The sequence below is a fragment of the Natrix helvetica genome, assembly GCF_964273705.1.
Source record: "Natrix helvetica genome assembly, chromosome: Z".
NCBI lineage: Eukaryota > Metazoa > Chordata > Lepidosauria > Squamata > Natricidae > Natrix > Natrix helvetica.
Genome location: NC_138554.1, coordinates 32,554,728 through 32,564,614, shown reverse-complemented (window position 1 = coordinate 32,564,614; position 9,887 = coordinate 32,554,728). Strand labels below are relative to the sequence as shown.

General features: G+C 44.1%; 1 pseudogene across 1 annotated transcript; it reads right to left on the bottom strand.

Moving 5' to 3' along the window:
* Positions 1 to 8,601: 8,601 nt before the first annotated feature.
* On the bottom strand, positions 8,602 to 9,533 carry LOC309381767 (olfactory receptor 14L1-like; annotated as a pseudogene). The gene has a single exon. The product of its transcript is annotated as an olfactory receptor 14L1-like (transcript).
* Between the last annotated feature and the right edge of the window lie 354 nt (positions 9,534 to 9,887).

The following is a 9,887-nucleotide window of genomic DNA, read 5'->3' as shown; positions in this document are numbered from 1 at the left end:
TCTTAATAACACATTCCTAGAAGAAAAAGGGAAAAAATGTTAAATATTTCTGTTCAATATCATTTTGAGTTATCTGTGGAATAATGCAATTTGTGGATATTAGATTAAAACCTGACTTTCCAAATTTATTCAAATATTGAATACATTTGATTTCTATTTTCAACTGATTTCTATGACTATGCTTCCTTAAGGTTTAGGGTGATGACACATATTTTTAATCATTAATATCATTAATATCAAATCTTAGGGCATCATTTTATAATCTTTTGTAACAATAATTCATCAGCACTGGGGGTCTAAAGAAAGCAAATATTTCTTATTCAACAGATAAAAAGTGCTGGAAGTTGGATTTGAATCCAATTATAGTTAAAGATATCAATATGACTTAACTGTGGTTACTTTCGCTCTCCCTCCCTCTTTCTCTCTTTTTTTAAAAAAAGATTCTTCATCTTTAACTGGCATGTTGTAACTGGCAGGTACAATATGCTACCATTATGGGTTGAAATGAATTTAATATACCGTAATACACAAGTTTAAATTGTCATATAAGAAGTTTTTAGCTTTTACTGGCATAACTCTAGAGTTCTGTATTACTGTTTTATAAATTCTCCCCACCTGCTAAACTCTTTTCTTTAACTGTTGTAGAAGTATGATTATTTTGCTTTGGGATTTGCTACATTTGTTAATTTTAGCAAATTTGGGTTGTTTTTGTTTCTTTATTTTTAAAATCATCATTGTAAACTTTCTTGGTAAATGGACTTTAATAAATTGAAATGTTTCAATTATGGCATTCATGTAAGAAAAATACACTGACCCTTTGTATTCTCTACTTTGTTTTATACAAAATTGAGATTTTAAAAATGGCTTCAGATCAGAGCCTTCAATTCTATTTTATAATTCTTTATCCGAATTAAGAACTATAGGATCACTTTGTTTAAAAAGTAAATGAAAATGTTCTCAGAGTCCATTTTAAATAGTGACCTTACATTCCAAGCCAAAAAAAACCCACCTAGTTTCTATACTAAAATGAGGATATAATCAAAATGGTTAAAGAAAAATAACTTGAAATTTATTTACAGTAAGCCATGGTAAATCTTAATACCCTGTCATACTTCAGCCTTTAACCTGTTTGTAAAATAACTGAAGGTGGGAGAGGCTTGGGAATTCTGGGGAAAGGTCTTGCTTTCTTAGTTTACTCAATTAATCTAAAATGTATTACATTCTAACAATATTTTTTTTCTACTGAAGAATCATTTCTCTGTAGACAGCTAACACTTCTATATTCCAATCTGTATTAAGTTGGAATCATAATTGTAAAAGAAAGGGAAAGAAATTCCTATGAAAATTTAAAGGAACAAACAGACAAATAATGGACAAATCAAAATAAAATGAATAACTCACAATTTTTGTCCATATTTAATCATGCAGATTTCATTTTTTTCTTATTGTCTTTCTAAAGCCATAAGTAAGATGTTATGCTGTGCTGAATTTAAATGAGATTTTTATCTAACTTCTCTTACCATTTCCCCAAAGAATAAGGGGGGGAATGTATGTCTCAATTAATAGTATAAATAAGCTACTGTGGAGTAGATAATTGGTTTTTTCTTAAGAAACAAAAACTGCTTAAATGATTGCCCAAGTGCCTTTATTATAATAATGGGAAATTGGGGGAGGGGGAGGCAACTAATTTACAGGCTCATTAATATATGAGCACTAAATCAGACTTTGTCACTTTTAAAGTAATGAGAATCTAAACTGTCTCAATTTTATAATATTTCAGTTTTAAATTAAGGATAAATTAAGGCTGAGAAGTCCTTCATTGGCTCGAGGGCAGGCCACGGGTGAGATCTAAGGCCAGATGCAGGAACCAATGCTGTCCATGGCCCAGGTGCACTGCTCACTTACATGCACAGACCTTACTGTTTGCTATACCAGAGTTTGCCATGCCAGGGGAGGAATCAGACCCCATTGTCCCACAGAGCATAGCTGCATGCAAATGGGGAATCTGCATGCAAATGCATTTGGAGTGATATTTGAGGGCAAGCCTGCTTCTGCACCTCCACTTTCTTCAGCTTGGATGCAGCCGGTAGTGGCAGCAGGGGTCACCTGAGCATCTATGATATCTAGCCAGCCAGCCCCACCTGACCTACTCAATGTCTGACCAGATGGATGGTGCAAAACCTCACTATTCTTCTCATCCTCCTCATCCTCTCTGCTCAAGCAGTTGTAGTCTCTGCGGGACAATGTGGTGTCTCATTTCACCCCTGGTGTGGTGAACTCCAGCAGGATCTGGCAGGCTGGATGCAGATGTGAGGGGCCTGGCCCCACAGTGCCTCCTTGCTCAGTTGAAGACTTTGTTCTTGCCTTCAAACAGTGACACACACAAAGTGAGTAGCACACCTGGGCCAAGAAGATTATTGGTTCCTGGTACTGGACAATTCTGATTCCAGAGCCGGCCTTTCTGTTTGAATGCAGGAATGCAACTCAGCAAGGCAGGACCATGGGATCAGGCCCTCACACTTATGTCCAACCTGCCAGAGCTCACTGTGCCAGGAAGGAATGACACCTCATTGACCCATGAAGCCCACTGTCACTTGAGCAGGGAGGAAGAGAAAAAAGATGAGAGTTTGCACCAGCCAGCTGCCTTCAAAGATAGCTCCAAGTGCCTCATTTGCACACAGATGGACCATTTGCATGCAAGCATGCTCCATGGAACAATGGTTCTCATTCCTCCCCTGGCTGGTGAATTCTAGCAGGCTAGATGCAGGTGTGAAGGGCACACTCAAACAGTAAGGCCTGTGCATGTGAGTGAGCAGAGCACCTGGGCCACACACAGCATTGGGTCCTGTGCCCCACCAATTTCATGGTGACCTTCAACAGCCATGGGTTGTTGAAGGAGCTCTGTCTGCAGCAGATTTTAGTGGACAGGGAGAGGTGGAAAGTAGTTCAGGGGGAAGGAGCAGGAGACTGGTACCTCAAACACTTTTGGGGTTGAAAATGAAAGTTTCTGGGTTTCTGACTCTCTGCAAAAGAAGATTAGTGCCTGAACCTGCATGATATTATGGCATCCAGAAGCATCCATTCTCAGCACAAAAACATTTTCAAGCCAATTCTCCTCTCCCTCCCTCAAAGGCAAAGAAACAGTGACAGAAAGGAGACAGATGTTTTCAAGGTGAGTCCAGTGTGGCAGGAAAGGAGGGAGAAACATGAGGTATCTTAGTGGGGTGCAGAGGCCTTGAAGGACTGTTCTATCCCTAGGTGCCCATGGCTTTGTCCACCCTGAGATATCTCATGTACACTTAACGAAAGGCACATTGATATTCTTAAATTGTGAGCTCCTGGGAAAGTACCCCCTCCTCATGTGTGCAAACAACCATTTTTAGTGAGGAAAGCGGGACAAAGTAGAGTGGGCAAAAATATTTTCCTTTGCTATATTTCCAGTCTGAATTAGACCATGGCAGGGTCCCTACAGGAGGAAGCGGGGGATTAGGGGTTTTTTAGTAAAATGTTTTGTAAAGCTTTTAAGGGGTTCCAGGGAGCGGGGAGGGTTGGTTTGGCCCTGGGGTATGGATACAACCAGGCCAACATGTAGGGTCAAGACGGAAGGGAGGGTCAAGACGGAAGGTAGCGAAGCGGAGCGGGTGGGAGGAAATAACATCCCTATAAGGGGAATTCCAATCACGACGGTCGTAGGGAGGGGCAGGCGCGAGGACACCAGAAGAACGTATAGTCGGTTGGCAGACCGGGGCCACTGGATACGCCCGGTCGCTTGCACCAACCCCCGCAGACTAGGTGGACAGGATCAGCAGAGCCTGGGCCTTAGGCTGATGTTATGTAACGCGAGGTCCGTGGTTAACAAGGCCCCCCTCATCAGTGACTTGATCACAGAGGGGGAGCCGGACCTCGCAGGAATAGCGGAAACCTGGTTGGGCCCGGAGGGGGGGTTGCCCCTCAGGGAAATGTGCCCTCCAGGTTACCGTGTATTCCACCAGCCACGGGCCCAAGGTAGGGGTGGGGGGGTAGCAATTATCATCCGGGACGATCTGGCACCGAGAGAATTCACTGTGTCGCAGACATCTGGTTGTGAGTCTCTGGGCGTAAAGTGGGGTCCAGGGAGTCAGTTGGGCCTGTTGATAGTATACCTGGCTCCCCGCCATACATCAACGGCCCTGCCCGAGCTCCTCGAGCGGATCGCGGAGATGGCGGTTGAGACCCCCAAACTACTAGTGATGGGGGATTTCAACCTGCCGTCAACGGGAAAGGCATCCGAGGTAGCCCGGGAATTCATGGCTTCCATGACAGCCATGGGTCTGACTCAAGTAATTCAGGACCCCACTCACGAGCGAGGCCACATTCTGGATCTTGTGTTTGTCTCCGACCAGTGGACGAGTGATCTGGGAAGAGGGCATTTAGTCATCACGCCCCTGTCATGGTCAGATCACTCACTTCTCCAGCTTGACTTCCCTGGCGCTACTCCCCACCGCGGGGAGGCGGAACCAGATTATCCCAGATGGTTCCGCCCCAAGCGCCTGATGGAACCGGATAGGTTCCAGGCTGAGCTTGGGCCATTTCCTGCTGACCTGTCCCGCTCCCGGGCTGAGGACCTGGTAGCCGCATGGAATAGTGCGGCTGCCGGTGCCTTGGACCGGGTGGCGCCTTTGCGGCCTCTCCGACGGCCACGATCGACCCGGGCCCCCTGGTTTAACGGGGAGCTAAGGGCGATGAAACGCCTTAGGAGACGCCTGGAGAGTAAGTGGAGATCCTCCCGCTCCGAAGCTGACCGAACACAGGTAAGAGCCTACATAAGGACCTACCTTGTGGCAATAAGAGTGGCCAAACGTCAGTATTGTGCCACTCTTATAGCGTCCGCAGAGAACCGCCCTGCTGCCCTGTTTCGGGTGACCCGCTCCCTTCTGTCACAGGAGCAGCGGGACCCCCCATTGCAGGGCAGGGCAGAGGAATTTGGAGAGTTCCTGCAGGATAAAATCGATCATATCCGGAGAGGTTGGACCCACTCCAGTGCTCCAGTGGGGACGTCCGAGACTAGTCTTGAGAGACCATGCTGGGAGGAGTTTGACCCTGTTGTCATCAAAGATTTGGACAGGTTGCGCGGACGACTGCGGGCCACCACATGTTTACTGGACCCGTGTCCCTCCTGGTTGGTGCTGGCCTCCTGGGAGGGCTCACGAGGCTGGCTACTGGGGCTGGTGAACGCTTCGTTGGGGGAGGGCCGGATGCCGGCCGCCCTGAAAGAGGCGGTGGTCAGGCCCCTGCTCAAGAAGCCTTCTCTGGACCCAAAGGAACTAGCAAATTATCGTCCTGTCTCCAACCTTCCTTTTTTAGCAAAGGTTGTTGAGAGTGTGGTGGCTCAGCAGTTTCCGCGTCACCTGGAGGAAGATGATTATCTAGACCCGCGCCAGTCCGGCTTCCGACTCGGTCACAGCACGGAGACGGCCTTGGTCGCGTTGGTGGATGATCTCTGGAGGGCAAAGGATGAGGGTTGTTCCTCCATCCTTGTTCTATTAGATCTCTCGGCGGCCTTCGATACCATCGACCATGGTATCCTATTGCGCCGGCTGGAGGGGTTGGGGATTGGAGGCACCGTGCTACGGTGGTTCCACTCCTACCTCTCTGGCCGGACGCAATGTGTGTTGACGGGGGAGCAGAGGTCGACCGTAAGGCCCCTCATTTGTGGGGTCCCACAGGGGTCGATTCTCTCGCCTCTCTTGTTCAACATATATATGAAGCCGCTGGGCGAGATCATCCGTGGTTTTGGGGTGAGTTACCATCTGTACGCTGATGATACTCAGTTGTACATTTCCACCCCAAACCACCCCAACGAGGCTGTCGAAGTGATGACCCGATGTCTGGAAGCCGTACGGGTCTGGATGGATGACAGCAGGCTCAGGCTCAACCCCTCCAAGACAGAGTGGCTGTGGTTCCCGGCTTCCCGATTCAATCAGCATATTCCATCGCTGACCATCGGGGATGAGCAATTAGCCCCGGTGGAAGGGGCGCGCAACTTGGGCGTCCTCCTTGACGATCGGCTGACCTTAGAAGATCACGTGGCGACCGTGGCAAGGGGGGCGTTCCTCCAGGTTCGCCTCGTGCGCCAGTTGCGGCCCCTTTTGGACCGGGAGGCCTTGCGCACAGTCACTCACGCGCTGGTGACGTCCCGCCTGGACTACTGTAACGCTCTCTACATGGGGCTCCCCTTGAGGTGCGCCCGGAGACTGCAGTTGGTCCAGAATGCAGCCACGCGGGTTATTATGGGGAGATCGAGATTCTCCCATATAACACCTATCCTGCGCGAGCTGCACTGGCTTCTTGTGGCCTACCGGGTGCGCTTCAAGGTACTGGTTACCATCTTCAAAGCGCTCCATGGCACAGGGCCTAGTTACCTGCGGGATCGCGTCCTGCCCCATACATCCCTGCGACCCACTCGCTCACACAGGGAGGGGCTACTCCGGGTGCCGTCCTCTAGAGAGTGCCTGGGGACGGTGCCCAGGAGTAGGGCCTTCTCTGTGGTGGGCCCTACCCTTTGGAATGACCTCCCCCCAGACATCCGGACAACAACCGATCTTCGCTCCTTCCGTATGAAGCTGAAGACCTACCTGTTTTGTCAAGCCGGCCTGGCATAACGTTACTATCTTGCCACCCCAGGTCATTTTACAATGGGAAATTTTGTTTTTAATATTTTTGGGGTTTTAAACTTTGTAAGTATGCTTATTTATGGACTTATTTTTACCTCCTCTGCACGATTTTATGGTGCTATCTTGATTATTGCTCTGTACGTCGCCCCGAGTCCCTGTGGGGAGAGGGGGCGACTAATAAGTTCAATAAAATAAATAATAAATAAATTTTAAAGATTATGTATTAATAGAAAAGCAAGCAACATACCTCTGTTTCTAAATGCTAAAGCTGTCATACGTAAAAAACAGAGAAGTTCTGATCAACTATCACAGTACAGCCACAGCTGTACTATTGTCTGTGAACTCCCCCACTAAATACAAGCATGAGATAAACTTAGCCCGGTTTGTTCTCAGTCTTTTAAGTGGCCAGAACTAGCAAAAGTGGTCCCAACTAGCAAAATTTGATCACAGCTAGGAGACATCGAGAAATATTTCCCCTTTTGCATTTGAGCATCCAAGAAGGGACAGGGGAAAAAAGGGAAAGATGAAAGACAAAGATAAAGAAGGAAAGAAAGGAAAGTGAACAAGGAAGGGAAAAGAAGGAAAGGGGAAAAGAGGGAAGGGAGGAGGGAGGGAGGGAGGGAGAAAGGAAGGAGATTATAACAAGAGAGACTGAGAGGTTGAGGAAAATCCTGCCTTAGCACTTGGCCACCAGCAACCCTGCTGCCTTTTGCTATCCCTTTGTCCCCTCCTCCTGACTTCTCCTGGTGGTCTCCCATCATATTGCTGAGGATGCTTTAATTACAAAGCCAAGTCTCCTTGCAAGGAGAGGGAGTGGGCCTCCTCTGACCCACACACTTTGCTGTCTGGCACACATCATGAGCAACCTGGCCTAGGAGAGTGAGAACAGCAGCAATGGAGCTGGCCATGCCCCCCACCCCCAGCCGCACACACCCCAGCCATGCCATCCCAGGCCCCCTGAGATCAACCACAACCTTGAGCTGGCTATGCCCCCCTTCCAGCTGCACACACCCGAGCTATGCCACCCCGACCCACTGAGGTCAACCACAACCTTGATGTGGCCCTCAATTAATTTGAGTTTTGACACCTCTGATCTATATCTATCTATTTTAGAACAATTACTAGATATTACAAAAAGTTTCAGTCTTTTCCTATGTTAAAGAAATGATTGCGTACTTTTTAAAATCATTATCCTATGATATTTAACTAATTAAAGAATGACTTTGTAAAAAACTTATAAAAGTTTCTGGACTAATTTGAAGTTTACTTTCTTTTTTATTTAGATACTAATGCATCAATACATGAGATTATCTGGAGCTCAGAGTTGAACTATGGTACCTCTGAGCTTGGTTTTTTTTTTTTTTTTGCAATTGTTTTGTTGCCCAATTAGGTAACATCTTCAATTGAATTTAATTAAAACAATATTTGCTTTATAAAATAAGTCATGCCTAAAGTGAATTGAATCAAAGACTTTATTTTCTATAGATTAAAATATTAATGGGACCAAACTATCTCCTATTCCCTTGTTTCTAAATATGATGACAGATAATTTTATCTGGGTAATACAGCTTGTATGAAATCTATTTTTAATAAATTGATTTGATGGGGAGCATGATAGATGAAATAGTTTAAAATATATTTTGATGATCCTGGATGCAATTCCCATATTATACAAAAATGACTGTCAGATTTGTTCACATTTTTCTGCTATTAAAAGTGAATTTGGAAGTATTTTAAATATTTAAGATTCTATCTCATTCAATGTGTGCAACATTTTTTTGTTTTGAAATCTAACTGATCTTTTCTATCTTTTATAATTTATTTCAGTATCTTTTCACATATCTTGAATAAAAATAATATGAAATATATTTTCTAAGGTTAGGCTAAGAGTTAACAAATAGGTAATGCTGGGATTTAGCACTTACCCTATGTCAAATAAGTACAAAATTCATACTTCCTTAAAATGAAATAACATCTGTCTAAAAATCTTGAAAGAGCAACTTTGATGTCCTTGTTTCTCAAACTGTAGATAAATGGATTCATCATGGGTGGTATAATAGAATACATAATACTAATTATGAAGTCAAAGTGGGAAGGACTGTCAGATATGGGCTTCAGATAAGCTAGGGAACCAGTAAAGAAAAATATGGAGAAGACAATAATATGTGGCACACAAGTAGTAAAGGCTTTTTTCCTTCCTTGAACTGAAGGAATTCTCCAAACAGCACAGAAGACATGCACATATGTCACTAGAACAAAAATAAAACAGAACAATACCAATGTAGCACTGAAGATTAGAGCTACAATTTCAGATACATATAAACCAGAACAAGCAATCTTAAGTAAATATGGGATTTCACAGAAGAACTGGTTGATAATATTAGAGCAGAATGGAATTATAAATGTAAAAATAGTGTGTAATGAAGCGTTGAGAAGACTGGCTGTCCATATGCTGCCAATCATTTTGGTGCAAGCCTTTCTGTTCATTATCATTTCATATTGTAAAGGGTTGCAAATGGCAATATACCGATCATAGGCCATAACAGTGAGGAGGGAAATATCAGAGCTCAGGAAAAAGAAGAACAGCATGACTTGAGCAATACATCCAAAATGAGAAATACGCCTTGTGTTCATAAGAGAATTAAAAACAGCTTTGGGAATAATGACTGAAACTGAACCAATGTCTTGCATTGCTAAATTCATCAGGAAGAAGTACATGGGGGTGTGAAGGTGTGTGTCAGAAACAACAGCAGTGATGATAAAAAGGTTCCCTATTACTGTCACTGAATATAGTATCAGTAGTAAAGCTATACGCATAACTTGTAGGTCCCAATTTTTTGAGAATTCCCATAGAAGAAACTCAGATGTGTCATTATCCATTCTTAAAATGTTGTATTCTAGAAGAAAAAAGAAAAGAAAATATTTCCTATTTAATGGATTTCCAATGAAAATTTAGTGAAGATTACATTATTTTTTCCAGAAATGCATTAAAATGTTTTGCACTACAGTAGCAGTACCAATACAATAGAAGAGAGGATTTAGGATATATGACATTCCAGTCTTTTCATCTCTGTGCTTAAAGAAAAATGCTTGAAAAAAATCTTTTTTTTACGCTGCAATCTCTTGTAATTTATATTTCATTTGAATTTTAATTGCAAAGGAAAAATGAGCTTTACAAATATTTAAAAGAAGAAAGGGTTAGAGTTAATGTATAATTCAAAGTATAAATAAGTG